This window comes from Phacochoerus africanus, chromosome 2, assembly GCF_016906955.1.
Source record: "Phacochoerus africanus isolate WHEZ1 chromosome 2, ROS_Pafr_v1, whole genome shotgun sequence".
Lineage (NCBI taxonomy): Eukaryota > Metazoa > Chordata > Mammalia > Artiodactyla > Suidae > Phacochoerus > Phacochoerus africanus.
In genome coordinates, this window is record NC_062545.1 from 140240416 (window position 1) to 140267836 (window position 27421).

The 27421-nt window shown below is 39.6% G+C and overlaps 1 protein-coding gene across 16 annotated transcripts in view; it reads left to right on the forward strand.

The window, feature by feature from the left end:
- The first annotated feature begins 3538 nt into the window (after positions 1–3538).
- Positions 3539–27421, forward strand: part of MEF2A (myocyte enhancer factor 2A) — a 166395-nt gene continuing 142512 nt past the window's right edge. For 2 of the 16 annotated variants that reach the window (XM_047766819.1, XM_047766817.1), the window contains exon 1: positions 3539–3783. The gene's annotated coding sequence lies outside the window, so the exon portion shown is untranslated. Of the gene's footprint in view, positions 3784–4027; positions 4237–27421 lie in introns of those variants that run through there. The other 14 variants (XM_047766813.1, XM_047766812.1, XM_047766811.1 and 11 more) reach the window with 9 other exon arrangements.

The window sequence follows — 27421 nt, forward strand, 5'->3', positions numbered from 1 at the left end:
CCTAACTGGTTGTCCTGCCTCTAGGCTCGCTCCCTGCTCCCTCCCCCCAACTACTCCCCTCAGGGATTCTTATAAAATGCCAAATAGATCTTGCTATTTATTCATCGGCTTGAAATCTACCAGCACTTCCCTTTGCTTTCAGAAAGAAATCCAAATAGCCTGGTTTGACGGGCTAAGGCTTTGCACCGTCTCACCCCTGACCATTCTTCCAGCCTAGTCTCCCACCACACCCCAGCACTTGATCAGATTCCTGGCTCCAGGCATACTACCCTAGCTGTGCTTTCTCTTTTGTAGCCACACTCACAGGGGCCTTGCACACAGCAGTCCCTCTGCCTAAAGTCTGCTCATAAATATTTAACAGACATTTATCTGATTGTCAGCTACACACCAGGCACTGTGCTAGATATTGTGGATCAATTAAGGGGTAAATCACAGTTCTTGTCTTTAAGGGGCTCACTCAACCGAGGGGAGGAGACAGACATACATAAAGAAATACATTTCAATTAGGCACTATATTAGAGAGGGACTCTTTATACAATGATGCCTAATGGATATAAAGGGGTTTACCCTGCAGACAGGAGGAGTATGATTCAGATTCCTGAATGGGGATGGTGAGGTATCTGGCAGGAAGGGGTAAGGGTAAGGCTGGCCAGGTGGTCAGGGATCTCTCCTCCAAAGGAGCTTGGGTTTTATTCTTCAGATTAAGACTTAATGAGAGAGCCCCTTTTCATCCTCGGAGGCTTTCTAGATTCACTGTGGGGTTGCCGCCTCTAAGAAGCCTTCCCCTAATTCTCTTCCTTTCTTAGACACTGTGCTCTTCTAGTGGCCTTGAGAACTCCTCCCTTGGTGGTTATCAGGCTGGCTTGTGTTTTAAGGTGCATTTCCCCGCCTGTGGCTTGCCAGCTCCTGTGGAGGAAGGGCTGTTCTTCTATACTATTCCAGTGCAGTGCCTAGGTCAATGCTGAGGCCCTTCAGTCCAGACACACCTAGATGCCTGAGCACTTTAAGGAGGACAGAAAGGGTTGGAGGACAAACAGATGCTGACCATTCTGAAGTTCCTTCTAAGCCAGTGGCACATGGTCTAAGCCAAGCTGAATGCCATAGGTTGCCAGAGACACTGGACTTCAGGTACATCTTTTTGAGACCTGAATAGAGGCTATGATGATTACCTAAAAATTTGTTACTTTAATTACAGTAACAGTGATTATGCTTTGCTAATGAATTTTACAATAGCTATGCTGTGGAATTCTTTTTTTTTTTTTTTTGGTCTTTTTGCCTTTTCTAGGGCCACTCCCACAGCATATGGAGGTTCCCAGGCTAGGTGTCCAATCGGAGCTGTAGCCATCGGCCTACACCAGAGCCACAGCAACATGGGATCCTAGCCGCGTCTGCAACCTACACCACAGCTCATGGCAATGCCGGATCCTTAACCCACTGAGCAAGGCCAGAGACTGAACCCACAACCTCATGGTTCCTAGTCGGATTCGTTAACCACTGAGCCACGATGGGAACTCCTAGAATTCTTTAAAAAAAAATTTTTTTTAGGGCCACATCTGTGGCATATGGAAATTCCCAGGCTAGGGGTCGAATCAGAGCTGCAGCTGCCAGCCTACACCACAGCCACAGTAACTCAGGATCTGAGCCATGTCTGCAATATACACTGCAGCTTGAAGCAACAGCGGATCCTTAACCCACTGAGGCCAGGGACAGAACCTGTGTCCTCAAGGATACTATTAAGGCTTGTTTCCACTGAGCCACAACAGGAACTCCTAGAACTTTAAAAATTACTTTTTTCTTCCTTCTTCCCTCCTTTCTCTCTTCCTTCCTCCCCCCCACTCCCCCCTTCCTTTATTCCATTTTACAACTCTCTGCAATTCTTAACATGCAGGGTGGGGGGAGTGAAGGAAGAAGTGTTCTCTTAGGTAATGCAAACACTTTTCATTTCTGCTTTTGCTGGACTCAGACCCAAGTTCTCTGCCTGTCTCTCTGGTGTGACCAATAGCCTTTGAGTGGGTAGGGGGTGGGCAGTCTGAGCTGAGTCTTCTGTGCCCCAAAAGGGTCAGATTCTGCCAAGGGTAGGAGGTGGAGTGGAGCAATGAGTGTGAAAACCTCTTTCAGAACAACATGTTCTCATTGTCCCTTTTCTCCTTCCAGGATGAAGAGCAGGTGGGAATGAAGGAGCCACTGCTCACTGTCCACCCACCTCAGATCATAGACTGTAAAGGAAAAGTGCCAAACTCTTCTATTTTCTTGGAGCAGAGAAGCCAAATCCAGCTGGCTTTGCAGCCTCTGACAGGTTAAAAAGCATGCATTTCTACTGACTTGCTGAGTTACACCCAATTATAACCTGTTTTAAAAAAACCTCCCTGCAAGTCCCTGCTGCTGACTCCTCCGAATGCTGACACTGTGGGGCTCTGTGCACAACTCCAGGTTTATTTCCCAGTATCTGGTGTTTCTGTGTCGCTTTTGTGCTGGGTTCTCCCCAGTATATTGCCTTGTCCTTGAGGGAGGAAGCCTGCCAGCCTCCAGCTTCCTTTGTAACTTCCCAGTTCCTCTGCCCACAGCCTCTGCAAATCTGCTCACCCACCCCAATCACTTTGTCTTAAAGTGCTCTGGGACTGATTTTCTCATTTTCACTAAGTGAAAATAACTCTTTGGCTTCGTGTCCACTGCATAGGTACCTCTGGGGGAAGAGGTCGGCAGTGTGGCCATAGAAACTCCAGAGGCCAAGCCTTCAGGATGCAAGGACCGCAATGGCTCACCTAATGACCTCCCGCGACAAAGCCCAACACCCTCCAAAACAGAATGGCTGTCTGTGCCAAGCACATCCCCTCTGTCCTGCTCTCAGAAAAGGCGGTACGCACAGTGGTTAGGAGTTCAAGGGCTCAGTGCCCTCCTCTTAAACCTTAATCGTCAAAACTACTTTAAACCGTCACTTTAGTGCTTAAGCTTCCCTTTCCTATGTAAAATGGGAATAGAAACTTAGCCTAATTCCTACGCATGTTGCAAGGAATACTTGAGCTATCGTATGCAAACCATTCAGCACAGTTTAGCGCTCAAGGCTTACTAGCTGAGCCTATTTGTAATTAGCGATTACTAATGGTCAAGATTTGTAGGTTCTCTCTTCTGGGACGTGGGGAGCTTCGCTGGCCAGCGCGAAAGATGCCGCCTGCCATCCAGGTCCCTCCAAGTTGTACTGTCTGGGGGCCGGGTCCGAGCCGCCACGACGCGCCAGGGGCCTGTGTTCCATTGTGCTTGCTCAGTGAGGGTGACCCAGTGGCCGCCCAGGCGAGGGCACAGGTGCGTCCTGACCGCAATGAGGGCGTGGGTGCGGGCGTGGCGAGCTGAGACCTGGGGGCGCCAAGCGTGTCCCGAGGGCTGGGGTCTGGCCACGGTTCCAGGAGCCCGGCAGGGGGTGTCTGGCCGCTCCCGAAGGGCGCCGCCTGGCACAGCACTCCGGGAGACTGCCCGACTTGCGCCCCGCCCCAGCCCCGCCCCCGGCACCCCGGGTTGGCTGGAGCGGGCAGCCACGCGCGGCGATTTGCCACGCGCCGCGTCAGTGGAGCCGCTCCCGGCCCGGCCCCCACGGCCGGTTGGGGAGGCAGCGGCGGGGGAGGCGGAGGCTGCAGGGCGCGACGCCGCCGGGCCGCCCCGCCCTGGGAGGCGCCCAGGCCCTTGTCAAGTGACCAGTATCCCTTCCAGGAGAACACGGTCCTTCAGAGGAAAGCAAGCTCCAGCCCATAGCCCCGGCGCCAAACCGCCGTCATCTCCTTCCTGTGCCGGGTGAGCCGTCTCTCACCCACCCGAGAAAACATAGTCCGCCCCTCACGTCCTTGTGGGGTAGTGCTCGCTTCCAAACATTGTGACCCTCTTTGCCCGCACCCTTGTCTTTCCTACTCTAAGTGCTCTACTATCCACCAAGAGGGTAAATCAGCTCGGAGAAGAAACCTTAAGGGAGAAGCAAAAGAGGGAGCGAGGGGAAAGGAGGGAAAAGGAGGAAAAAGCGAGGTTGGCGGAGGGACACTGAGGCCATCAGCGTCGTGCGCACGCGCGCTGGAAGGAACGAGTTCCGGCCCGGCCGGGGCCTGCCTCCTAAAAATAGCCCCGGTGTGGGGATCCGTGCGCGGTCGTCCCGGCGAGTCCCGGGCTGAAGGAGGCGGCTCCGGGCGGCGCGGAGCGCTGGTGGCGGGCCCGGGCTGCGGCGTGTGTGTGCCCGGCAGCTGCGCCTAAGACGTGGTGAGGACTGCGGGCGGCAGGGTCTGGTCTGCGGGGCCGGCGTCTCAGCGAGGGAGCCGGGTCGGGGCTGGGGGGCGCCGGGGCGAGGGGCGGTGCGGCCCCGGGAGGGGCGCCTGCGGGGCTCCGGGGACGCCAGGACGGGGTGGCGTCGGGCTGGCACAGGGCCGGAGCCGAGGTGCGCCGCGGTGGGGCGGGTGGGGTGGTCGCGTCGGGTGGGCGCCGCGGGGCGGGGCGCCTGCGGGTGTGGGGGCGGGGTGCCCCGAGGGCGGGCCGGAGGTCTGAGGGGTGTCGCGGGCCGGTGGAGGCAGGCTGGGCCGCGCGAGCTCGGCTCGAGGAGCCTCCCTGGGTGCGCGGCGCGAGTGGGGCTGGGGGCGGTGGTGGACGTCGCCTTCTTGAAAGTTGAAGGAGTTCCCTGGGGCTGGGAGACTCTGGAGTAGGGCGGGGGACGCCCGAGGACCCTTTTCTTCATCCTGCCTTGCGAGGCCGGGGTCCACCCGAAGGGCCTGACCCCTGGTGTGGAGGGGCGTTCTGCGCCCTGGTTGGATATGAAGTTCCCCCACTTCTGGTTTGGGAGAATGTTGGTCTAACGGAGCAGAACATGTAGGTCCAAGCTCTCCGTGTGTGTGTGTGTGTGTGTGTGCGCGCGCGCGCGAGCCGGTGGCCAGGTCGCCCCAGGGTTCCAGGAGGTGGCCCCGGCTTGGGGGAGCACCTGCCCGTGCGGTCGCCCCACCGATCGGCGAGACGTCTCGCGGACAAGGGGCTGCAGAGGGAGCTGCTCGCTGCCCCTGAACATCCACCCAAGTAGATCCCGGATCGCACGGAGGGTTTTGTGAGATAGAAACTTCGCCTTTTAGTTCGATTCCATCCGTCTTTGATAAGTGAGGATTTATTAGTAGGTGAGATAGTGCAGACAAGTTTGGAAAAGATGAATATTTCTGATTTAAAAAAACAAGGTTTGTTTTGTTTTATTTTTTCCTTTTAAAATGTAGCTATAAAAATGTCCTCAGACTTGAATGGTTCCTGAGATAAGAAGCGAGCCTCCTGTCATGATCCAGGAGGGAACTGTGTGTATTGGAGAAGAACAGCACAGTGTTAATCTGAGTTTTAGTTTACTCTGAGATTTTGATCCCTGTAAATGTGCTTTTAGAAAGGCCTGCTGTGCTGTGTTAACAAGAATGTGTGTATTTTTAAACACGTACTGTCTAAAGTTTTTGAAGTTTTAGCACAGCATGTTTTTCTCGTGTCTTGTATCTGTTACTGTATGAAGAGAAGGGTCTCTAAAGCTGTAATTAGGTGTACATTACACAAGAGCACTTTCCCTTTAAGAATCCAGCTGTGTTGTTTTGGCAACTGCCAAGTACTCCAGTTGTCAGTTTTAAAATCTGTGTTACCTTGGCAGTACTTGAACAGTCTGTGGAAAAGGTAAACAAAATAGCTTAAAATTTTTTTTTCCCCAAACACAGAAATGGCATTTGTTTAGTAGTATGAATTTAGGAAATCAGGATAAAATAACCATATTGTGTTATTATGGCTTTTGTATGTACACTTTATGGTTTTGGGTGTTTTGTTTTGTTTTTTTGGTTTATTTTTGGAGGGCTCAGTCTTTTTTTTTTTTCTGTGAATGGCAGCTTTGTTTTATGAAAAAAGTCATGTTTTCACTAAAGTGGATGTCAATTTTAGTTATTTGTATCAAATGTAACGAACACATGTTATATGTCATGTAAAACATTAATTAGTTCTGTATGATGATGCACTGATTCTGGAATTTTAATTCTCAGTGAATACTGTAGTAAAAAGTTGTAATAATGGTGTTACAATGAAAATACTCTGAAGAACTAGTGATTTAAATACTTTGTAGACAGTCTTCAACAATTCTGTTGGAAGCCCACGTCCAGTAGAAACTTATTTACTAAAGCAATCAGTGACCTCTCTAAACAAAATAATTTGCTTACCTATTTCATTTAATTCATATTCTTGTTACATACTGTGGTTTTATTCATATTGGAACAAAGGTGATAAAATTATGTTTAATTCCTTAAATTACTTCCCAGCAAGAGTTTTTTCCTCCCTCCCCCCTGTTAAATTGTTTAGGGCAGTGAATGAGTGAGTGGTGGCAACCATTCAGTAGAAGGAAAATAACCTTTGGGGCTCAAAAATAATAATTGTAATGTCACCATGTTGAATTATGGTTGGAGAATTATCTATATTCTTAGAGTTTTTATGTTTTCTTAATGGATGTGTGTGACAAAGTTTTTTTTTTTTTGGTAAATTCAACTGGAAATAATCTTTTAAAGATGTTTTGAGTGGTGATGCTTTATTTTTCAAGGCAAGTACATTATTGCTTTGTATTTTACATTTGGAATGCAGTGCAGCTTACTATTAATTTTATTAATGTTCAAGCAGTAGTAGTGTCTCACTCATTAATTGGTTAGCAAGAGAGAAATACTGAAGTGTATTCTGAGAATGGTTAAGTAATTAATGGAAATGTTTATTATAACATGATTTTGAAGTTTGAAATGTTTCAATAAACATTTTTAGTAGATTTCTTTTCTGATTTAGGAGGAAGCCATAAGTAGATTTGTTATTAGTAAGTAGCATGCTTGTCAGTCAGGTTTTGGAAAGCCACCTTTTTTCCCCTCCCTTACCTGCTTTTGTAAAGTTTGATGAGAGGGATTTAGTGTAACATGTAATGATATTTCTAGATTTTCTTTGGGCATTTCTAATTTTATATATTCTGTCTGTAATCAGACCATGCGCCTCTTTTTTATTTTGGAGGATAATACGCATGGTACATATGAATGTTACATTGTCTAGCTGAAGTTTTACTTTATTGGTGATGGGGCATTAACTACTGCCTTGTGGATTGAAAATGATCAATATTGCTTTTTTTCTAGACTACAAAGAAAATTTCTGAACATTCTTAGTAAATTAAGGCGTGCCCACTCAACGTTTGAAGTAATAAGAGAAGTGTAAATATGGAAAATCAAATTTGTCTTCTAGTTAGATTACCTCCTGCAAAGAACCCTAACACTGCCAGTTTGCAAGTCCTCATAAAGGAAGGCTGTTTCACTTCATCATCAGATCCCTAGCTCCATTACTGACAAAGTTAGGAGACATCTTCTGTTGAATGGGAAGGAATTGCTTCTACCTACCCCATAGACTTGTTAGAATTAAATAATGGTGTGATAGTTCCTCAGGCATTGCCTGAGGCTTAATGTAAAAAAATGTTTATTGCCTCATCTTTCTTCATCCCTTTCTTCCTATGAAGATTGTTTAGGTACTCTGTCCAGTACTTGTGCCTTTAGTGTTTGTTAACAAAAGGATGTTATATAATGTATAAATACAGGAAATTGTTCATATATTTCTTTGGGTTGCAATATTATATCATCTTAAATTAATTCCCAGATTATACATGAAATGTTTAGTTGGCTGTTCTTTTTTGAGTTTTTGATCTGCAATCATTGTTAGAGTCTAACTTCCATGGTCTCTCCACATATCAAAAAGAAATTAGAGGAGTTCCCGTCGTGGCGCAGTTAACGAATCCGACTAGGAACCATGAGGTTGCGGGTTTGGTCGCTGCCCTTGCTCAGTGGGTTAACGATCCGGTGTTGCCGTGAGCTGTGGTGTAGGTTGCAGACGCGGCTCGGATCCCGCTTTGCTGTGGCTCTGGCAAAGGCCAGTGGCTACAGCTCCGATTCGACCCCTAGCCTGGGAACCTCCATATGCCGCGGGAGCGGCCCAAAGAAATAGCAAAAAGACAAAAAAAAAAAAAAGAAATTAGAGTTAAATACAAGTATTTTTTCTACTCTTCAGTGAAACATGTCTTTTAGGAATTATCTGTGGGAGTTATCTTTAAGATATGGTATTTAAAATTTGAAATTATGAAAATATTTTTATAACATGCCTGGAATAGGTTATCTTAAAAATAATTTTTCTTCAGTAAGTTATTATAATTTTTTATGCTTCATTTTACTTGCTTGATGGAACTAAATGATTTTATTTGTGTATGCTTTATCTATGTATGCTTTATCTATGTACTCTATCATAAATGAACTCTGGGTCCATTTTATTATAATTAAGATTATAAGCCCATTTAATTAAGCCTCTTGCATGGCATGGGATATGTGTGGGCACATATTTTGTAAATACTGTATTTTTATATAGATGTTATTTACTGATTTTAATAATTATTACATATATTTACTAAATTGATATTTACTGAACTTAGTCTTTAATATCAAGTCATTTTAGTGATCACTTAAGATGAAATCATAAGCACATGAGTTAAAAAATTAGCTGGTTTGTGACGTGGAATACCAAATGTTTGAACGTTGGCATATGACAGCAGATAGTTTACTTCTTGGTCAGTTTAATAACTGATGATGCTGAAAGCCAGAGGAATTGTTAACGGGTGAAAAACAGACACTAGCTGATCAGATTTCTAATAGCTATCAACGAAAGCATACCTTTTCATGGTTGTCTTGAATCAACACTAATTTATTTCCTTATGTAAAAAAGTAAACTTTATTTTATGAACTTAAATGTAGCCATCATTAAAGTCACATTGTTGAACGTTTTGAAAAATATTATGGTAGTGCCTGGTAAATTTATACTTCATGAGCTGGACCTTTTTAAAACCAGGTTATTTTTGTTGCCAGCCACATGCACTGGGAGGTTGATGTGGATAGTTTGAGGTTTGATTTTTGCTCCTTGGGAACAAAAGGATTCTCTTCATTTCACCTGGTAGGATAACTTGTAACTGTTGGCCTATTGAAACAAGATGCTCTTGCATTGACTAACATGTTCTCACTTTTTTAATCCCCAGCAATCCATCTTTTACATAGAGACTGGAATTATATTTCTAAAATTCAAATCTAAATGTCATTCTTCTTTTAAGAAAAACTTAGAAGGTATATAAAATCAGTAAAGAGGCGGTAATTTAAGGGATAAGAGGTTAACCTCTAAAATCTGACTGCTTAAATTTGAATACCCACTTTTTGTTCTTTGGCAAGTTTTCAATCTTCTTGAGGCTCAATGTGTAAAATAGTGATTATAATATTATCTACTTTGTGAAGTTGTTGAGAGGATTAAATGAGATGTGTATTATAAAGCTGTTTCCACAGTGTTTGGTACCTAAAATGCAGTAATTTTTTCTTCTACTGTTTCTATCGTTACCACTTCTGCTGTTGTCATTATCAGTCGTGGTTCACTTGATAATATGATTCTGGCCTGTCTTTCTAGACTCATAACCTTTTAGTTTCTATGACCCAGTTAAGGCCAGTTGTTTGCTCTTCCGTGAAAAGGATGTTATTTTCATGCTGATGTCTCCCATTTTTATTCTTTTAATCCAGAATTTTCCTGAGCTTGATATCTACTTAGAAATCTATTTGAGATTTCAAAGATAACATTAGATATATGAATAAAATAAAGCTATCTATTTGTCTCCCCCAACCTTCTTCCTCCCTGCTACCCTCAAACCCTGGTATCTCCTCGACTGACCTTCTTCGTCTCAGTAGATGGCAGTACTCAAGCAAGAAACTTAAGATGTCTCTTTGGATTATTTTCTTTTGTCTCCAATCCAATCTATCCTCTTGTTCTGTTGTACCTTCAGGATTTATCGAGGCGATCCACTGTTCTTAGCTTTCACTCTTTATTTCAAGTCATCATCTCTTGCAGGAATTACTGCAGTGGCCTCCTAACTGGCTTGTTTATTTCCCTGTTTCTCACAAGTTTTTCTTTATTCACACAGCAGCCCTGGGGACCATTTTAAGAGCTTAAATCATGTCCTTTTCCTTAAAATCTTCTAGTGACTTCCCATTCCTCTCAAATAAAGCCTGTATTCCTTTCTGTGTCCTGAATGGCCCTGAATGATCTTTCTAATTCTCATTGTTCTTCCCTTTATTCATTGGATGCCAGCCCCCCAGTGTTCTTTAAACTCTTTATGTCCTTTTTAGGATCTTTTGCAGTTTTTGGGCTACCTGCTTGTGATGCTTCTCATTAGGCTGGCCTGGCCAAACCCTTTGGAACTTGGCCGGAATCTCACTTCCTCACTTAGACTGTCCTGTGTAATGTTGCAGGCCAATGTTACTCTCTCATACATTTTATTTCCTTCAGGTTACTTATTATAACTTGTACATATCTTGTTTAGTTAGTGTTTTTCCATTATCTGAGTGTAGACTCCATGAAGGCAGAGGCCTTGTCTGACTTTTTGGTATCCCCAGGCATTAGCACACTGCATTGCACTTGGAAGACACTGAATGTTTGAATGAATATTTCTATATCTTTGTTCATATTTTGCCAGGGATTGTAATGCTCCCTTGCTCATATAGCTATTGAACTATTTATCCTTTAAGTTACAGCTCAGATGTTATCTTGATACCAATTTTAATCTTTTTAGACAAAGTTTTCCTCCCTTGCTCTTGATGCATACACTGTAAATTCCACTTTAGAATATTTTAAAGTTCCATAATTGATGTCATTCTCTTCTGCTAGGCTGAATTCTTAGTTGCTGCTTTTTTTTTTTTTTGTCTTTTTGCCTTTTCTAGGGCTGCTCCTGTGGCATATGGAGGTTCCCAGGCTGGGGCTCTAATCAGAGCTGTAGCCGCCGGCCTACGCCAGAGCCACAGCAACGCGGGATACGAGCCATGTCTGTGACCTACACCACAGCTCATGGCAACGCTGGATCCTTGACCCACTGAGCAAGGCCAGGGATCGAACCCACAACCTCATGGTTCCTAGTCGGATTCGTTAACCACTGAGCCACGACGGGAACTCCTTAGTTGCTTTTTTTGTGTGTGTTCACTACCTGGCAATCTATCTTGCTTACTTAGTAAATGTTGAATTGAGTGGAAGTTGTCCTAATCAACTAAAATGACCGACACAAACCAGTTTTCCCAAATGAGATTTTAAAATTTATAAAGTACCTTTTAGATTATAAAATATTACTTTGTGCATTTTCTATATGTATTAACATATTGTCATCAGCATTCTGGGTCACAGTAGGAGTCTCATATCTTTGAGCAAAAGTGGCATTTCCTGAGATTCCATTTTGTGAGAACTTTCGTGGCCAACATTAGGGACCTAACCACAATTTGTAATGGTGAAGATCATTCCACATTCTAAATGCCTGACTTAAAAATGAGCTTTTGGAGTATAACCCATTTGCAAGTTGGGGGCTACTTTAGCAAACTATTTTGATGCTGAAAACCTTTTTCTTAATATGTTAAACTTAATTTGACATGGATTTTGAAGAGAAAGGGAGTTAAGATTTTGTCTTTCGGAAATGGGTCAGTTTCCATAAAGTAAAGTTTTGGTATTGTCAGAAGGTTGGTTTTTTTTTTTTTTTTTTGGTCTTTTTTAGGGCCGTACCCTTGGCACGGCCGTTCCCAGGCTAGGGGTTGAATCGGAGCTGTAGCCACCGGCCTACACCAGAGCCACAGCAAAGTGGGATCCGAGCCGCGTCTGCAACCTACACCACAGCTCACGGCAACGCCAGATCGTTAACCCACTGAGCAAGGGCAGGGACCGAACCCGCAACCTCATGGTTCCTAGTCGGATTCGTTAACCACTGCGCCACGACGGGAACTCCTCTTGTCTTCTTTAATCTGAGACAGCCCTTCAACCTTTTTCTTCCCCTTAACATTAATAGTTTTGAAGAGTGCAGGTCCTTTATTTCTTAGGAGGTCCATCACTTCGCATTGTTTCTTTGTTGTTAGAATCAAGTTATGCATTTTTGCCAGGACAATTGCATAGGTGATGATACACCCTCAGTGCATCACTATAAAGTCAGTTTGACCTTTTTTTTTATGAATTTTTTAAAATAATTATTTCCCCAGTACAATTTTTTTCCTGCTGTACAGCATGGTGACCCAGTTACACATACATATACCCATTCTATTTTCTCACATTATCGTGCTCCATCGTAAGTGACTAGACATAGTTCCCAGTGCTACACAGCAGGATCTCATTGCTAATCCATTCCAAAGGCAATAGTGTACATCTATTAACCCTAAGCTCCCCAACCACCACACTCCCTCCCCCTTGGTAACAACAAGTCTATTCTCCAAGTCCATGATTTTCTCTTCTGTGGAAAGGTTCATTTGTGCCTTATATTAGATTCCAGATATAAGTGATATCATAAGAGTTCCCGTCGTGGCTCAGTGGTTAACGACTCAGACTAGGAACCATGAGGTTGCAGGTTTGATCCCTGGCCTTGCTCAGTGAGTTAAGGATCTGGCATTGCTGTGAGCTGTGGTGTAGGTCACAGATGCGGCTCGGATCCTGCGTTGCTGTGGCTCTGGTGTAGGCTGGCATCTACAGCTCTGATTCGACCCCTAGCCTGGGAACCTCCATATGCCACGGGAGCGGCCCAAGAAATGACAAAAAGACCCCCCCCTCCCAAAAAAAGGTGGTATCATATGGTATTTGTCTTTCTGACTTACTTTACTCAGTATGAGAGTCTCTGGTTCCATCCATGTTGCTGCAGATGGCATTATTTTGTTCTTTTTCATGGCTGAGTAGTATTCCATTGTGTATATATACCACTTGTTCTTAATCCAGTCATCTGTCAATGGACATTTGGGTTGTTTCCATGTCTTGGCTATTGTGAATAGAGCTGCAATGAACATGCTGGTGCATATATCTTTTTTAAGGAAAGTTTTGTCCGGATATATGCCCAAGAGTGGGATTGATGGGTCATAGGGTAGTTCTATGTATAGATTTCTAAGGTATCTCCATACTGATCTCCATAGTGGTTGTACCAATTTACATTCCCACCAACAGTGCAGGAGGGTTCCCTTTTCTCCACACTCTCCAGCATTTGTTATTTGTGGACTTATTAATGATGGCCATTCTGACTGGTGTGAGGTGGTATCTTGTGGTAGTTTTGATTTGCACTTCTCTAATAATCAGGGATGTTGAGCGTATTTTCACGTGCTTGTTGGCCATCTGCACATCTTCTTTAGAAAAATGTCTCTTCAGGTCTTTTGCCCATTTTTCCATTGGGTTGTTGGCTTTTTTGCTGTTGAGTGTATAAGTTGCTTGTATATTCCAGAGATTAAGCCCTTGTCAGTTGCATCATTTGAAACTATTTTCTCCCATTCTGTGAGTTGTCTTTTTGTTTTCTTTTTGGTTTCCTTTGCTGTGCAAAAGCTTTTCAATTTGATTAGGTCTCATTGGTTTATTTTTGCTCTTTTTCTGTTGCCTTGGGAGACTGACCTGAGAAAATATTCATAAAGTTGATGTCAGAGAATATTTCGCGTATGGTCTCTTCCAGGAGTTTGATGGTGTCTTGTATTTAAGCCGTTTTGAGTTCATTTTTGTTCATGGTGTGAGGGTGTGTTCTAGTTTCATTGATTTGCATGCAGCTGAATTTGACCCATTGTTGGCGATACTGACTTGGATCACTTAGTTAAGGTTTGCCAGCCAGTTGTCTCCATCTAAAAGTTTTTGTTGTCCTCTTTGTTATTATTGAATAATCTTTGGGGAAGTACTTTGAGATTATGTAAATATTCTGTCTTCCCTAAAATGTTCACATAATGTTCAAATAATGAATTCTAAAATGCATTCATTGATGATTCTTGCCTGAGCCCATTATTACACAGTGATTCCAAAGTGGTGGTTTTCTGTTATTCCTTCTACATTTGTTAGTTGGCATTCTGTTGTAAAGAAGAGCTTTTCCTTCTGATTTGCTTATTTGATGTCAGTATAAATTTGTATGTTTTTTTATACTGTTATCTTTTAGTATTCATTTTGATGTTCCAAATTAGATTTGGCCAATGGGAGCTCCTTCAACTAACTCATTAATTGTTTTGACATATTCCTATCATTTTGGGGGCACTTCCTTATTTTTGGGACAAAAGATATTCCAGGCTCATCTTTTGCTTTTCTTGATGCTGTCCTAGAATCAGCCATTTCTTCCAGGAGTCCTGGTTTCTTTCATTGGGCAAGAGTTATTTGGAAACCAAGAACTGGGCAGTAGGTATGTTTGTTAATACTGCAATTTCATTGTTTTAGATCCCTTTTAGCCAACCAAGCTAGGAAATTTTGAGTTTATGATGATTGCTCAGGCAGTAGACTGTCATTTTTCTTTACATTCCTAAAAATCCTTAAAACAGTTTTTTTTCCGTTGAAAGTGTTAACACTTTAAGTGACTAATTTGTCACATAATTTTTAAATTTAATTGGTTGGGTCTTATTTTTTAAAACTTATTTTAAGCTTCTTGGGAGTAGGAATCCTGTTTTATATCTCTTTATGTTCAGTGGATGTGTTTCACAGTGCCTTGAGCATGATTGATACCCATATGTTGTTTTTAATGTATAATTATAATAATGACTCAATATTATCTTTGTTAGGCTTATACCATAATTAAATATTCTTATGTTTTGCTATAACATTTTAGGTAATTTTGGGAAAACTTTTAAGTGAATTGGTGATTCATTTGCTCGCCTTTTAATAACTTTACTATCCTGGAATAAATGAAAAACTTAAAAGTTTTCAACTTTAAAATTTTAAAACCTAATTCCTGAGATTATAGTATATAGTTAAAGAACATCAAAATGACTAATCTTGACATTGCTGTTTTATAGTGCTTTGTTCTTTAGCCCTTTCTGGGCATCTCTTTAACTATAAAATGAGATGAGATATATATATATATATATATCATATATATATGAGATATATATATATATATATCTCATCTATATATATATAGATCCTTTAAAACTTTATGTTACGTGCTTTATACCTAACTGACATTGAACTGAATATGAAAGTAAATTTAAGTGCCACAAAGTATAGTAGAAAGAATATTGTGTTCCTGAGCCTGGAGTTGCTGGGTTCTAATTCTTTGTAAGCATTGTGTTACTTTGGCAATTTATTTCAGTTTGGCTTCATTATTATTATTATCATTATTTTTTTTTTTTAGGGCTGTACCTGAGGCATATAGAAGTTTCCCTGCTAGGAGTCAAATCAGAGCTGCAGCTGCTGGCCTACACCATAGCCATAGCAACACCAGATCTGAGCTGCATTTGCAACTTACAGTGCAACTTGTGGCAACACTCGATCCTTAACCCACTGAGTGAGGGCAAGGATTGAACCTGAATCCTTGTGGATACTAGTCAGATTCTTAACCCCCTGAGCCAGAATGGGAATTCATGGTTTTCATTCTCTAATTCATTCAGTTCACAGGGCTAGATGATGAGGAATACCAGGGAATAGGCATGTCTTTCACAGTTAGGTGGAAATATGGACACATATGTGTTTATAATCCACTTTGCTGTGTGCTTGATGTGTGTAGTGCAGAGTGCTATAAGACTACCCAAAAGGGGCAGTTAACCTAGTTTCAGGGAGGGCAGGAAAATTTATTCTAGAGGAAGTAGTAACACCTTCAATTTAGGTTGAAGTCTGGAGAGTGAATAGGACTTAGCCTCATGAAGAGAGTTGGTAGAGTTTACCAGACTGGACAAGAGATACACTTAGGGAGATTGGATTGCTCAGAGAAACTCAGAGTACACTGTGGATGGATCAGGCATTACTGGAGAGATGAGAGTGAAGAGATAAATAGGGGCCAGATTATGAAGGGCCCTTTAGCTATGTTAAAGAATTTATACTTTATTTTAGGGAAAATCTAAGCATCTTAAGCCTGGGAGGAAATTAATTAAAAAGGCAATCCTAATTGCACTATATAGAATTCTTTTGAGAGAATTAAAACTGGTAGGCAGGGAGAATCATTAGGAGGATGTTACAACAAACTAGTTAAAAGAGGTAAGGTGGCCTGGCCTATGGTAGTGGGATGAGGATTGAAGAAATAATTAAATTTAAGGAGATAGATAGGAGGTAGAATTAAAGGACTCAGTGATGGAGGGCTTGTGGAAGGTAAAAGAGAAAGAGGAGTTAAGGGCAATGGTTAGGTTTATGGCTTGGGCAATTGAGGGAATGAATGGGTACTGAAATGGGAAGCACAAGTGGATGATCAAGCTTTGGAGGAAGATGATGAATTTACTTGTAGAAGAGTGCCTAGAAGGATAAAGAGGATATAAGTCAGAGAGTGGGATGTATAATTTACTTTCAAAAGTAGAACAGTTCTTGTTAATGATAAGGCTTAAGAATTTGACCATGGAATGGGTGTTTGAAGAGTGGAAGTGAAGGTATATAGTGGTGAGGGAACTGAAAGGATTTATCTATTAAAAAAAGTCTAAGGGCATGTCTGCCTTAAGGCAGAGGATCCTGTTTTAGATAATTTCAAGATTTTGATCTCAGGAAATAGAAATGAGAATTTTCAAATAGTGTGTTCTCGGTAACATTGTCTTAAGTTAAACATGCAAACAAAAAAGCCAAACCCTCACAACAATAAAACATTTTTTTTCTGAACAAAGTAGGAGACTATTTAATTACTGTAGCCTCATCTTGTATATTACTTTTTTACAACCCTGGAATCATCCTCCTTTCCAAAACGGTGTTTGAACGATGGCATTCATCTTTTGTCTTTTTTTTTTTTTTTTTTTTTTTTAGGGTTATACCCACAGCATAAGGAGGTTTCCACGCTAGGGGTCAAATTAGAGCTGAAGCTGCTGACCCATGCCACACCACAGCAATGTGCAGGATCTGAGTCGAGTCTGCGAACTACACCACAGCTCATGGCAATACCAGATCCTTAACCCACTGAGAAAGGCCAGGGATCAAACCTGCATCCTCATGGATACTAGTCAGGTTTGTTACCACCGAGCCACAATGGGAACTCCTGAATGATGGCATTTAGAAAGCAAGATGTGGATGCTAGGTGTGCTCATTGCTCTTGGGTGTTATTGTTTCTAGGCCTTCTCAGCAGAGCTGTGAGATATATGTGAGTATACTAATCCACATATACACATCTACAGTCAGTTCTACTGTAGTAGTATAACGTGTTTTCCTAAAAATCACTACTCTGCAAAGGTCGTAATAAAACCATGCGGTTCGTGGCATCAGTGGAGCTCCAAGAACAATACTCAAAACCTTTGTCGGTGACACATTAAAGAGAAAGGATAAGAACCTAACAGACTTATTTAAAACAGCAGCCATAGTTTGAAACATATTAACTGGTTAAGTGATAAAGAGTAAATATAGCTCTTTGCCATTAAAAATATATGAAGTTTGTTTTTGTAGGTGAGTTTTGGAAGGGTTGTGGCATGTGAGTTATTATGGAGTTATCTGAAATCAAATGAAACAATACCAGACGTGGAAGGATGTAGCTTATAACACAGTGCTGTTATGTTATAGACTGTGGTAGATCTTTTCACTTGAATCATTTCTCCCTTTGTTACCTTGCAATTTATTCTTCGTTTTTGTAATAATTTTTAAATTATTTCTTTTTTGAATTCAGCCAGCTTTTAAAATTTCTCATTTTTAATTTTTCAATTTCTGTTTGATTCAGAGTTTCATAATCTCAAATGCTCACTTGCATATGTTAAATCCAATTATTAATGTATTAATATATTAACAATATTTTTATTTATTTGGAAAACTGACTTAGCAATTTTTTTTTCCTGCCTTGAGGTTGTTTTTAGTAAGGAGTTTTCCTTACTTGATGTGTCAAATTCTGTTTCCTCATTTTCTGGATTTCACTTTTCTTTTGTTGATTTTTATATTGGGGGGTTTTACAATATTCCTAGTTTAATAGTGCCCTCTTCTGTCAGTATAGAAGAGTCCTGTTACTTCAGTGGTTTTTACTTGTTTGTTTTAAAGTTGGAGAAGAGGATTGTGAGACTTCTAAATTTATGATTTTTTTTTTTTTTTGGTCTTTCAAGATCTTAAATTTTCCCCTCTTTCTTTTCCTCTTTATCATCCATTTGCCCCAAGATACTTTTTCCTTTCTTGTGCCTGTTTGCTCCCAGAAGCCATGTGTTTCATGGTTGTACTCCTTTACATGGTGGCTTGCTCTTTAAGTGGCACCTTGTCCTTTAAATCACCAGAACTTTAAACTTCCTTCCCTGTACTCAATTTTCTGATTCGCCCACTTCCCCAGTATTTTCCCAGATTAGGGTGGGTTTAATATTTCTGATGGTCCTTGCAAATGACCCTTAAGCCCATTTGCTGGCACCAAACCTTGAGTGGGTTTAATATTTTTGACAGTCCTTGCAAATGACCTTTGGGCCCATTTTCTGGCACCAAGCTGAGTAGGGGTGGAGTGACAGCCTGAGAGATCAAGGACTGGGATTAGGTGGTTTTTCTGTTTCCATTCATAGTTATTTTGTAGTTTTTCGGGGTTTTTTTGTTTTTTTGATTTTTTGTTTTGGTCTTAAGGCTATACTGAAAGCTTGGTTTTGTGTGGAATTTCCTTTTCCTTTTTTTTTTTTTTCATATGTTTTAGAGGGAATATTTTTAGTTATTCAGATAATGATACCTCATTGCCCTCACTAAATAAGAGTCTCTACTTCTGGGGGAGGGGGAACAGGAATCTATCAACTTATGCTGTCAGTGCTACAAAGGTTTTAGTTATGAAAAAACATAGGTAGCCAACTTCCACTGGTGAGCTAAAGACTTTGGAAAAAAGTACCTTGTAGAATAATAAGTTAATTATAAATACTCTTATTTCATTCTCCTAGCATGCAAATGTAGGTTCTAGGTCATTGCAAGGGTCTTAAGTCTTTTTTCCTGCAAAGTAGGGTTATTAAGCCAAAGGTTCGTTTCTGTAATGTTTATTGGAAATGCCTTGGTTTTATTATAACATGAATGAATTATAGGCATATATTCAACTCAGGACTTCTTTGGTACTTCTTTATTCTAATGACAATCTAATATGTGAAGTTTTTGGAAAAGATAACTTCTGAACCTGGAATTGATCTGACAGATGTCCTCCTCTTTGAAAATTTAATTATTTGTATCTCTTTTTATTCTTTTTTCTTTTTTAAAAACTCTTTTACCTTTCTCAGTTTTATTTTATGATCTTAACTATTATCTTATGATTACAGTAAGTTGTAGGTGTTGTGTTATTTCTTGGCCTTACCCTTGTTATTGTGTTTAATAAAATGGCACTAAATCTGTTTATTGTAAGTAGTTATTTGGTTTTCTGTCGTATAAACTTATCTGTCTCTTTTTAACATGAGAAATTTAACAAAGTTAGAATTATGTGTGTTAATTCTTTATGCTTGGTTTCTAGAATTTAGTAGTTTAAAATATTTATTACCTTTAAGCATTTCTTTACCTAGAATTAAGAGGTTTTTTTTGTTTTTGTTTTTGTCAGTGTTTTATGTTGTTGGGGTAGAAGTTGATTGGTTACATTATTGTTACTATACATTTATTTTTAAAAATACAAACCAGAGTTAAAAGGCATATTGACTTTAAACATTAGAAATCTTTCATAATATATATTAAAACTATTTTAGTAAATATATAGTAATGTATTAAATTGCTGTCTTTTAACTGACTTTTGATTTTACACTAGGATTTGAACTGAACTAATGTTTTGGAGTGAGTTTTTGGAATTCTCTACCTGACTCTTTAATACTGTTTATTTGTTTATTTTTATTTTTTGCTTTTTAGGGCCGCACCCGTGGCAAATAGAAGTTCCCAGGTTAGGAGTCAAATCAGAGCTGTAGGTGCCAGCCACAGCCACACCACATCTGAGCGTGTCTGTGGCCTACACCACAGTTCATGGTAATGTCAGATCCTTAACCCACTGAGCAGGGCCAGGGATCAAACATAAGTCCTCATGGATACTAGTTGGGTTCCTTACCACTGAGCCACAACCGGAACTCCTTTAATAGTGTTTGAAGGCAGTCAGTACCTTTGCCCACCTGCCTGTCTTTGGAATGAGTTTTCATTTCCTTTTTCATAGCTTCCACAAGTCTTAAACAATGCCTTGACAGGCTCTTTATATATGGTTTTCATTGCTCTCCCTTTTTCTTTCATCTGGTAAATATTGTAGCCTGAAGGCAGTGTCCATAACTCCATAATGCTCCCTTGTTCCATCCTTTGGATTCTTCCTTTTCTCTTCTCACTATTATAATCATTGTTTTTGTATCGTTGATGTAGAAATATAAACATCTGTAAGATATAGTTCTTTGCTTTCAGTAGGTAATGGTATAGAGAGGGTAAAACCCCACTGGTTACTGTGCTATATTGATTTCCAAGTGATGTGTAAATCTTAGACACAGTGAATGTGTGACACAATCAATGAAAGGGAGTTCAGGGAAGGAATAGTTGAAGTGACTAGGGGATGCTTCATGGAAGAAGTGATATTAATCATTCTTTAATTTGACTGTTTGAAAGGAATTGATGGGAATATATGCCTTTCAAGTAGAAGACATGGATAAAAATAGATTATTCTTCTCTTATTCTTCACTGTATCCTTGATTTCCTTTCCCAGGTCAGACCAAATGCTGTGGTTTCTATAAAGAGCTGATTCCCTTCAGTTAGGAGGTTTGTCCTTTGAAATCCTTGTAGTACTTTGTAACTGTCTTATTGTTCTTATCATGTTTGATCTTATATAAAGTCAGTAGATGTATACTGCTACATTGAAAGTTTTTATGTTTGTGTCTTAGATATTTTTGGATTCTTTTCATGTAAATTCTTAGTAAATATATAGTAAAGTATTAAATTGCTGTCTTTTAAATGACTTTTAATTTTACACTAGGATTTGGACTGAACTAATATTTTGGAGTGAGTTTAAAATCTTGGAGTTCCCGTCGTGGCGCAGTGGTTAACGAATCCGACTAGGAACCATGAGGTTGCGGGTTCAGTCCCTGCCCTTGCTCAGTGGGTTAACGATCCGGCGTTGCCGTGAGCTGTGGTGTAGGTTGCAGACGCGGCTCGGATCCTGCGTTGCTGTGGCTCTGGCATAGGCCGGTGACTACAGCTCCGATTAGACCCCTAGCCTGGGAACCTCCATATGCTGCAGGAGCGGCCCAAGAAATAGCAACAACAACAACAACAATAACAACAACAAAAGGCAAAAAAAAAATCTTTACCACTACTGGTCCAGATCAATAGTTTTCAATATTTTTTCTGCTATGAGATATAGTAGATAAAATTGTGAGACAGGCACTCCTGTGGATCTACTTAGCAGAGAAGTAAACTATTACAGTAATTTCTAGTTGCCACAACTATCCTAGGGTATATTGTCAGTGTAACAAGTAGTAGATAATGTGTGCTTCTTAGAGTAGTAGCCTTTTTTTTTTTTTTTGTCTTTTTAGGGTCACGGGTGTGGCATAATGCAAGTTCCCAGGCTAGGGGTCAAGTTATCTGCAGCTGCCAGTCTACACTACAGCCACAGCAAGGCTGGATCTGAGCCATGTCTGTGACCTACACCATAGCTCACTGCAATGCTGGATCCTTGACCCAATGCGTGAAGCCAGGGATCAAACCTGCATCCTTATGGATACTAGTCAGGGTTATAACCTGCTGAGCCACAACAGGGGGACCCCCTTAGAGTAGTAGCTTTAATTCCTCCCAATTCTCTTCTACTTAAGGCATACCAGAATGCAAGCGTGGGTGATATTGTGAGAATGATCTGAAACCCTCTTTCTTTATTTTAAGGTTCAAAGGAGCACTTTGGAAGTATCAAATTATTTGCCATGGAAATCCCAAGTTATGATACCCATCTTTCAGGATAACTTTAGGATTGTTTGGATTTCTGCTTTTTGTTAGTGCAGATGTCTTTTGTTGTTGTTTGTTTTTTTTAAATAGGTTGAGTCCTGCTTTTAAATAGGTTGATGTCCTGTTTTTAGACTGGTAGTCTGGATTTTACTCCTGGATTCCAGTTCATTTCTGTTAAATTTTAGAGTTTATGTTTGGGTTCCTAAAAAGCTTTCTGACGCTTCTTCCAGTTTAGAACTTTAGGAAGTTGCAGAATATCATGAATACACTGTTCAAGCTTTTTCTAGATTCTGGTCAACATCCTTAGTAATATGAACATCTCTTTGACACACTTTGCTTGCTTAACAGACTGTTTAACCAAAGTCATGTATATCTGGCCATTCATGATGTTAAGTGCCTAGTGTCAAATTTTAAACTGTGCTCATTCTTGAACTCTTTTTTTTGGGGGGAGGGGTCAAAATATGCTTTTTGTTATTGGGGTTTGGGTGGTTAGGATTGTAAAAATGTCAGCTTCCAGTACTTATGTGCTTGATAAGGAATACAGGAGTGTTAGGCCCTAAGTTCAGGTTGAGGTATGGAACAGATGGAACTTCAGCATTTGGAAAGTTACATCCTCCAATTGAAGAATGATAGCATTAACAGAACATGTAATAAGTATTAATATTAAATATTAATGTAGAAGCTGCCAATATATGGTGATTATAGATTGGAGGTTAATAAATTGGGAGAATAAAATAGGATCTAGTAATTTATCTAAAATGCTTAATTATGTGTGGTATAATGACAGATATGTGTATCATTATGAGGAAGATGTTAGATACCATAATGAAGTGAGATGATAGTGAACAAAACATGAAGACACTTTATTATAAGAAGTAGAAGTGAGCACATACATCTGCACAAAAACTTGTGTATCAGTGCTCATAGCAGCATTATTAATAATAGTCAAAAAGTAGAAACAGCATAAAACCATCAGCTTTTGAATGAATAAATAAAATGTATTTCCATACAATAGAATATTATTTGGCAATAAAAGATGAAGTTATGGCTACCTGCTTGGATACATGTATGGATCTTGAAAACATTGCTAAAGTGAAATAAGCTAGTCATAAAAGACCATTTATTGTATGGTTCAGTTTATATGAAATGTTCAGAAAAGGCAAATCTACAAAGATAAAAGTAGTTGCATCACTGCTTAGGGCTCAGGTATGGGGTGGATTGGGGAATGACTGCTAATGGGTACAGGTTTCTCTTTAAGGGTGATGAAAATGTTCTGGAACTAATAGTGATGGTTGCACATTCCTATGAATATAAAAAACATTCAAATGTGTACTTTAAGTGGGTGAATTGTATGGTATGTGAACTATATATCTCTCAATAAAATGCTTTCCTTTTTTATTTTTATTTTTAGAAAGAACAGAGGCTGTATGAAGTGATGTATTGGACCTAATTGTCCTTTGGGGGATATAGATGGAGGTAGAAGGGCATGGGAAATAATGGGCATTTTTTGGCATCAGTGTAATATCATATTGTAACACACATGCTGCCTTCTCCATCTGCTGGCTAAGAATGTAAGAGGTTGTGTTTTACTGGGCAATTGTATAAGAACCTAGCTTTTTTAACCTTAACCTAGCACTGAGGTTGGAATTGTGCATTATTCCACTTGACAGGATTAGTTTTGCCTTTATCTTATTTTTGCATTTTTGACATATTAAATTTAAATGCCTCTTTTCAAGGTAGTGCATAATTATGTTCTGCCCATCTTTCCATCCTACACCCTGCTTTGCTCTTTTTCTTTACACCTACTCACATTTGTGGCATCTTTCTTTCTTAACTCCTGTAATTGGAAAGGCCTAGGTTTCCTAGATTAAGGAAGAAATCACTTTCTTCCTTAAATGCTTGCTTCTGTGAAATTAATTGACTTAAATATATTGTTTCTTCTGGCTTAGTATCTTATTTGTTTATAAATCTATCCTTTAAAGATATTTGTAGTAAATTTTTTTTCAATTCTAGTATCACATTAAATGATTCCAGATATATTCCAAAACTTCTCATCTGGCTTTTGCTGTAGCGTTTGCCTTTTTGATCTTTTCAACAAAGAGTTGATTTTTGTTAGGAGTATTGTTAACCAGTTGACTTCCAGTGTCATTCTCCATCTATTCCATTTGCCTCTTTTTCTGGGTTATTTCTTTACTAAGCTAGCACTTATTGAGCCCATACTGTATGCCAGGTACTGTGCTAAGTACACTGTATGGTTATCTAATTCTTATAACTAAATTTATGAAGTATACAAACTATTACTATACTGTTTTATAGATTAAGAAACTAAGTAAGACTCAAAAGGTAATGCTGTATGTTCTTGGTCTTTGTAAAGTCAGAAAAATCTTTTAATGACACATATGTGGCTTTCCATTGTTGAGGACACTGTTTTTGAATATGTTCTTTCATATTGTGTGATCTTTGTATGTTTTTTGGTGGTCAGTTAAAATTCTGCAAATTTATTCCTAAATGGAGTAAAGGAGTGATTCCCACGTGGAGTTCAGTATGTGCTCTTCTTCAATGTCTAGATTTTTTTCCTGTCCCAAAATGTTTTTGTGATTCATCCATGTTTGAATCTATCAGTAGTTCATTCTGTCTTACTGTTGCCTGGTGTTCTTTTATATGTTTATATCACAATTTCTCTCTTTACCTTTCATGGACATTTTGGTTGTTTTCCAGTTTGGAGCTATTATGCATAAAGCCACTGTGTACATTTGAGTATAAGCTTTTGTATGGACATATATTTTCATTTTTTTGGGTAAATACCAAAGGAGTGGGGAGTTCCCGTCGTGGCGCAGTGGTTAACGAATCCGACTAGGAACCATGAGGGTGCGGGTTCGATCCCTGCCCTTGCTCAGTGGGTTAACAATCTGGCGTTGCCGTGAGCTGAGGTGTAGGTCACAGACGCGGCTCAGATCCTGCGTTGCTGTGGCTCTGGCATAGGCTGGTGGCTACAGCTCCGATTAGACCCCTAGCCTGGGAACCTCCATATGCCGCGGGAGCGGCCCAAGAAATAGCAAAAAGACAAAAAAAAAAAAAACCAAAGGAGTGGGATTTCTGGATCATATGGTGAGCGTATGTTTTACCTATGAGAAACTGTGAAATTTCCAAAGTAGTTGTGTGATTTTACTGCCCCACCAGTAATGAAAGTTGGAGTTTCTCCATATCCTCATCAATGCTTTGTGTGGTTAGTCTTCTAAAGTGTAGACATTTTAGTAGATGTATACTGGACTCTCACAATAGTTCAATTTGCATTTCCCTGATGAGTAGTGATATTAAACATTTTTCATTACTTATTGGGTGTAGTGTCTGTTCAGATCTTTTGCCCATTTTAAATTGGTTTTTTTACCTTCTCATTACTGACTCATAAAGAGATCTTTATATATTTTGGATGGAAGTCTTTTTTTTTTTTTTTTTCATTCTCACTATTGTATCTTGAATATTTTCTACTAGTATGTGGCTTGATTTTTATCTTATTAATGGTGTCTTTTAAAGAGAGGGGTTTAATTTTGATTGAATGCTGTTTGTCAGTTTTTCATTTATGGTACATCTTTTTTTGTGAATTTTTTTGTTTTGTCCTGTTTACTTTTGGAAGTTTTTTAGCTTAATTTTTATGTATAGATTTATAATCCATTTTGAGATAATTTTTATAAATGGTATGAAGTAATATAAAGAGTCTTCTGTTTGTTGCAGTACCATTTATTGATAAGGCTTTCCTTTTCCATTGAATTACCTTGGCATCTTTGTTGAATATCAGATGACTCCATGTGGATTTATTTCTGGATTCTCTTTTTTGTTCCATTGATACACGCATGCACACATGCACATTCACACACATCGGTATCTTTAAACAACAGCATGCTCTGTCTGCTAACATTTGTTTCTTTTCAAAATTGTTTTAGCTACAAGAATGCTTGCTGGGATTTTGATTGGAATATTCTTGAGTTTCTAGATCAATTTGGGGTAAATAAATACCATAATAATATTGGTTGAGTGTTTGGATCCATAAACATGATACATATCTCCTTCTTTTCTCACAGCAATATTTTCTAGTATTCACGATAATAGTCTTGCACATATATTGTTAATTTGTCTTTAAATATTAGATACTTCTGATGTTAAAGTGAGTGGTATTTTAAAAGTTTAATTTTGGCATTTATCATTACTAATATGTAGAAATATGACTTTAATAAATGGTATTCATCTTGTCTCCTCCATTTTTTAGCTCCAGTTACTTTATTGCAGATTTTTTTGGGAGGTTTCTTGTATATATGAACATGCTATGTTCAGAGGCTGTTTTCCTTTTTTTTTTCTTTTCTTTTTTTTGCTTTTTAGGGCCGCACCTATGGCATATGGAAGTTCCCAGGCTGGTGGTCAAATTGGTGCTGCAGCTATAGGTCTACACCACAGCCACAGCAACACTGGATCCAAGCCTTGTCTGTGATCTGCACCACAGCTCATGGCAACGCCAGATCCTTAGCCCTTTGAGTGGGGCCAGGGATCAAACCTGCATCCTCATGGATCCTAGTTAGGTTCCTTTCTGCTGAGCCACAATGGAAACTCTGAGGCTATTTTATTTCTTTCTTTCCTATTTGGATAATTTTCTTTCTATTTCTTGCATTATTTATTATTATTTCTACTTATTGAATTTGTTAGGACCTCTGCAACCAGTAAAATTGTGAATAGAAATGATGAGAGTGGGTATCCTTTCATTGTCTCCAGTCATAGGAGAGAAAAATCACTCTTTTACCATTAAGTTTCCTGGGTGGGTTTTTTTTTTTTTTTAATCCCCAAGAATGGGTATTTTATCATGAATAGATGCTCTCTCTGCATCTATTAAAATTACTCATATGTTGGGTTTTTGTAGTATGTTAATTACAAAAGTTTCATTGGTTGATTTTTAAACACTAAACCTTCTATTCCTGAGAAAACTCTCACTTGTATTGATATTTTCCTTTTTATGTATGTTGATGGATTTGACCTGCTACTATTTTATTAATGTTGTTTGCATCTACATTCACAGGTGATATTGGTTTGTAGTTTCTTTTTTTTACATAATGGTTATATTCCTTCTCCTGCAATCTCCTTTGTCTGATGTTAACATAGGAACTCCAGCTTTTTTAAGGTTAATATTTTTATGGTGATCTTTTTAAATTTTATGTTTAACCCATCTATATTATATTTCAAGTAGGTATCTCTATCCAATTTGACAATTTCTACTTTTAATCTAGTCTTATAGTATGTATCCTTTAATTGGAACATTTAAACCATATATATTTAATGTAATATTCATATAGTTAGATTTATGTCTGCTATTTTGCTGTGTTTTTTAATTAGTCCTGTTTTATACTTTCTTTCTCTTTACCTGCCTTTTTTAGAAAGCATTTTTTTTAGCATTCCATTGTATCTCCTTTTTTGACTTATTAGTTTTATTTTATTAGTTTTTTTTAGTAGTTGCTCTAGAATTTTATAGCCTACATCTTGAATTTATCAGTCTTTTCATTTCTGTATGAATAAGGCAAGATCCTTACTACAGCATACTTCCAGTTTTTGTCCTCTCATTCTTTATCCTATT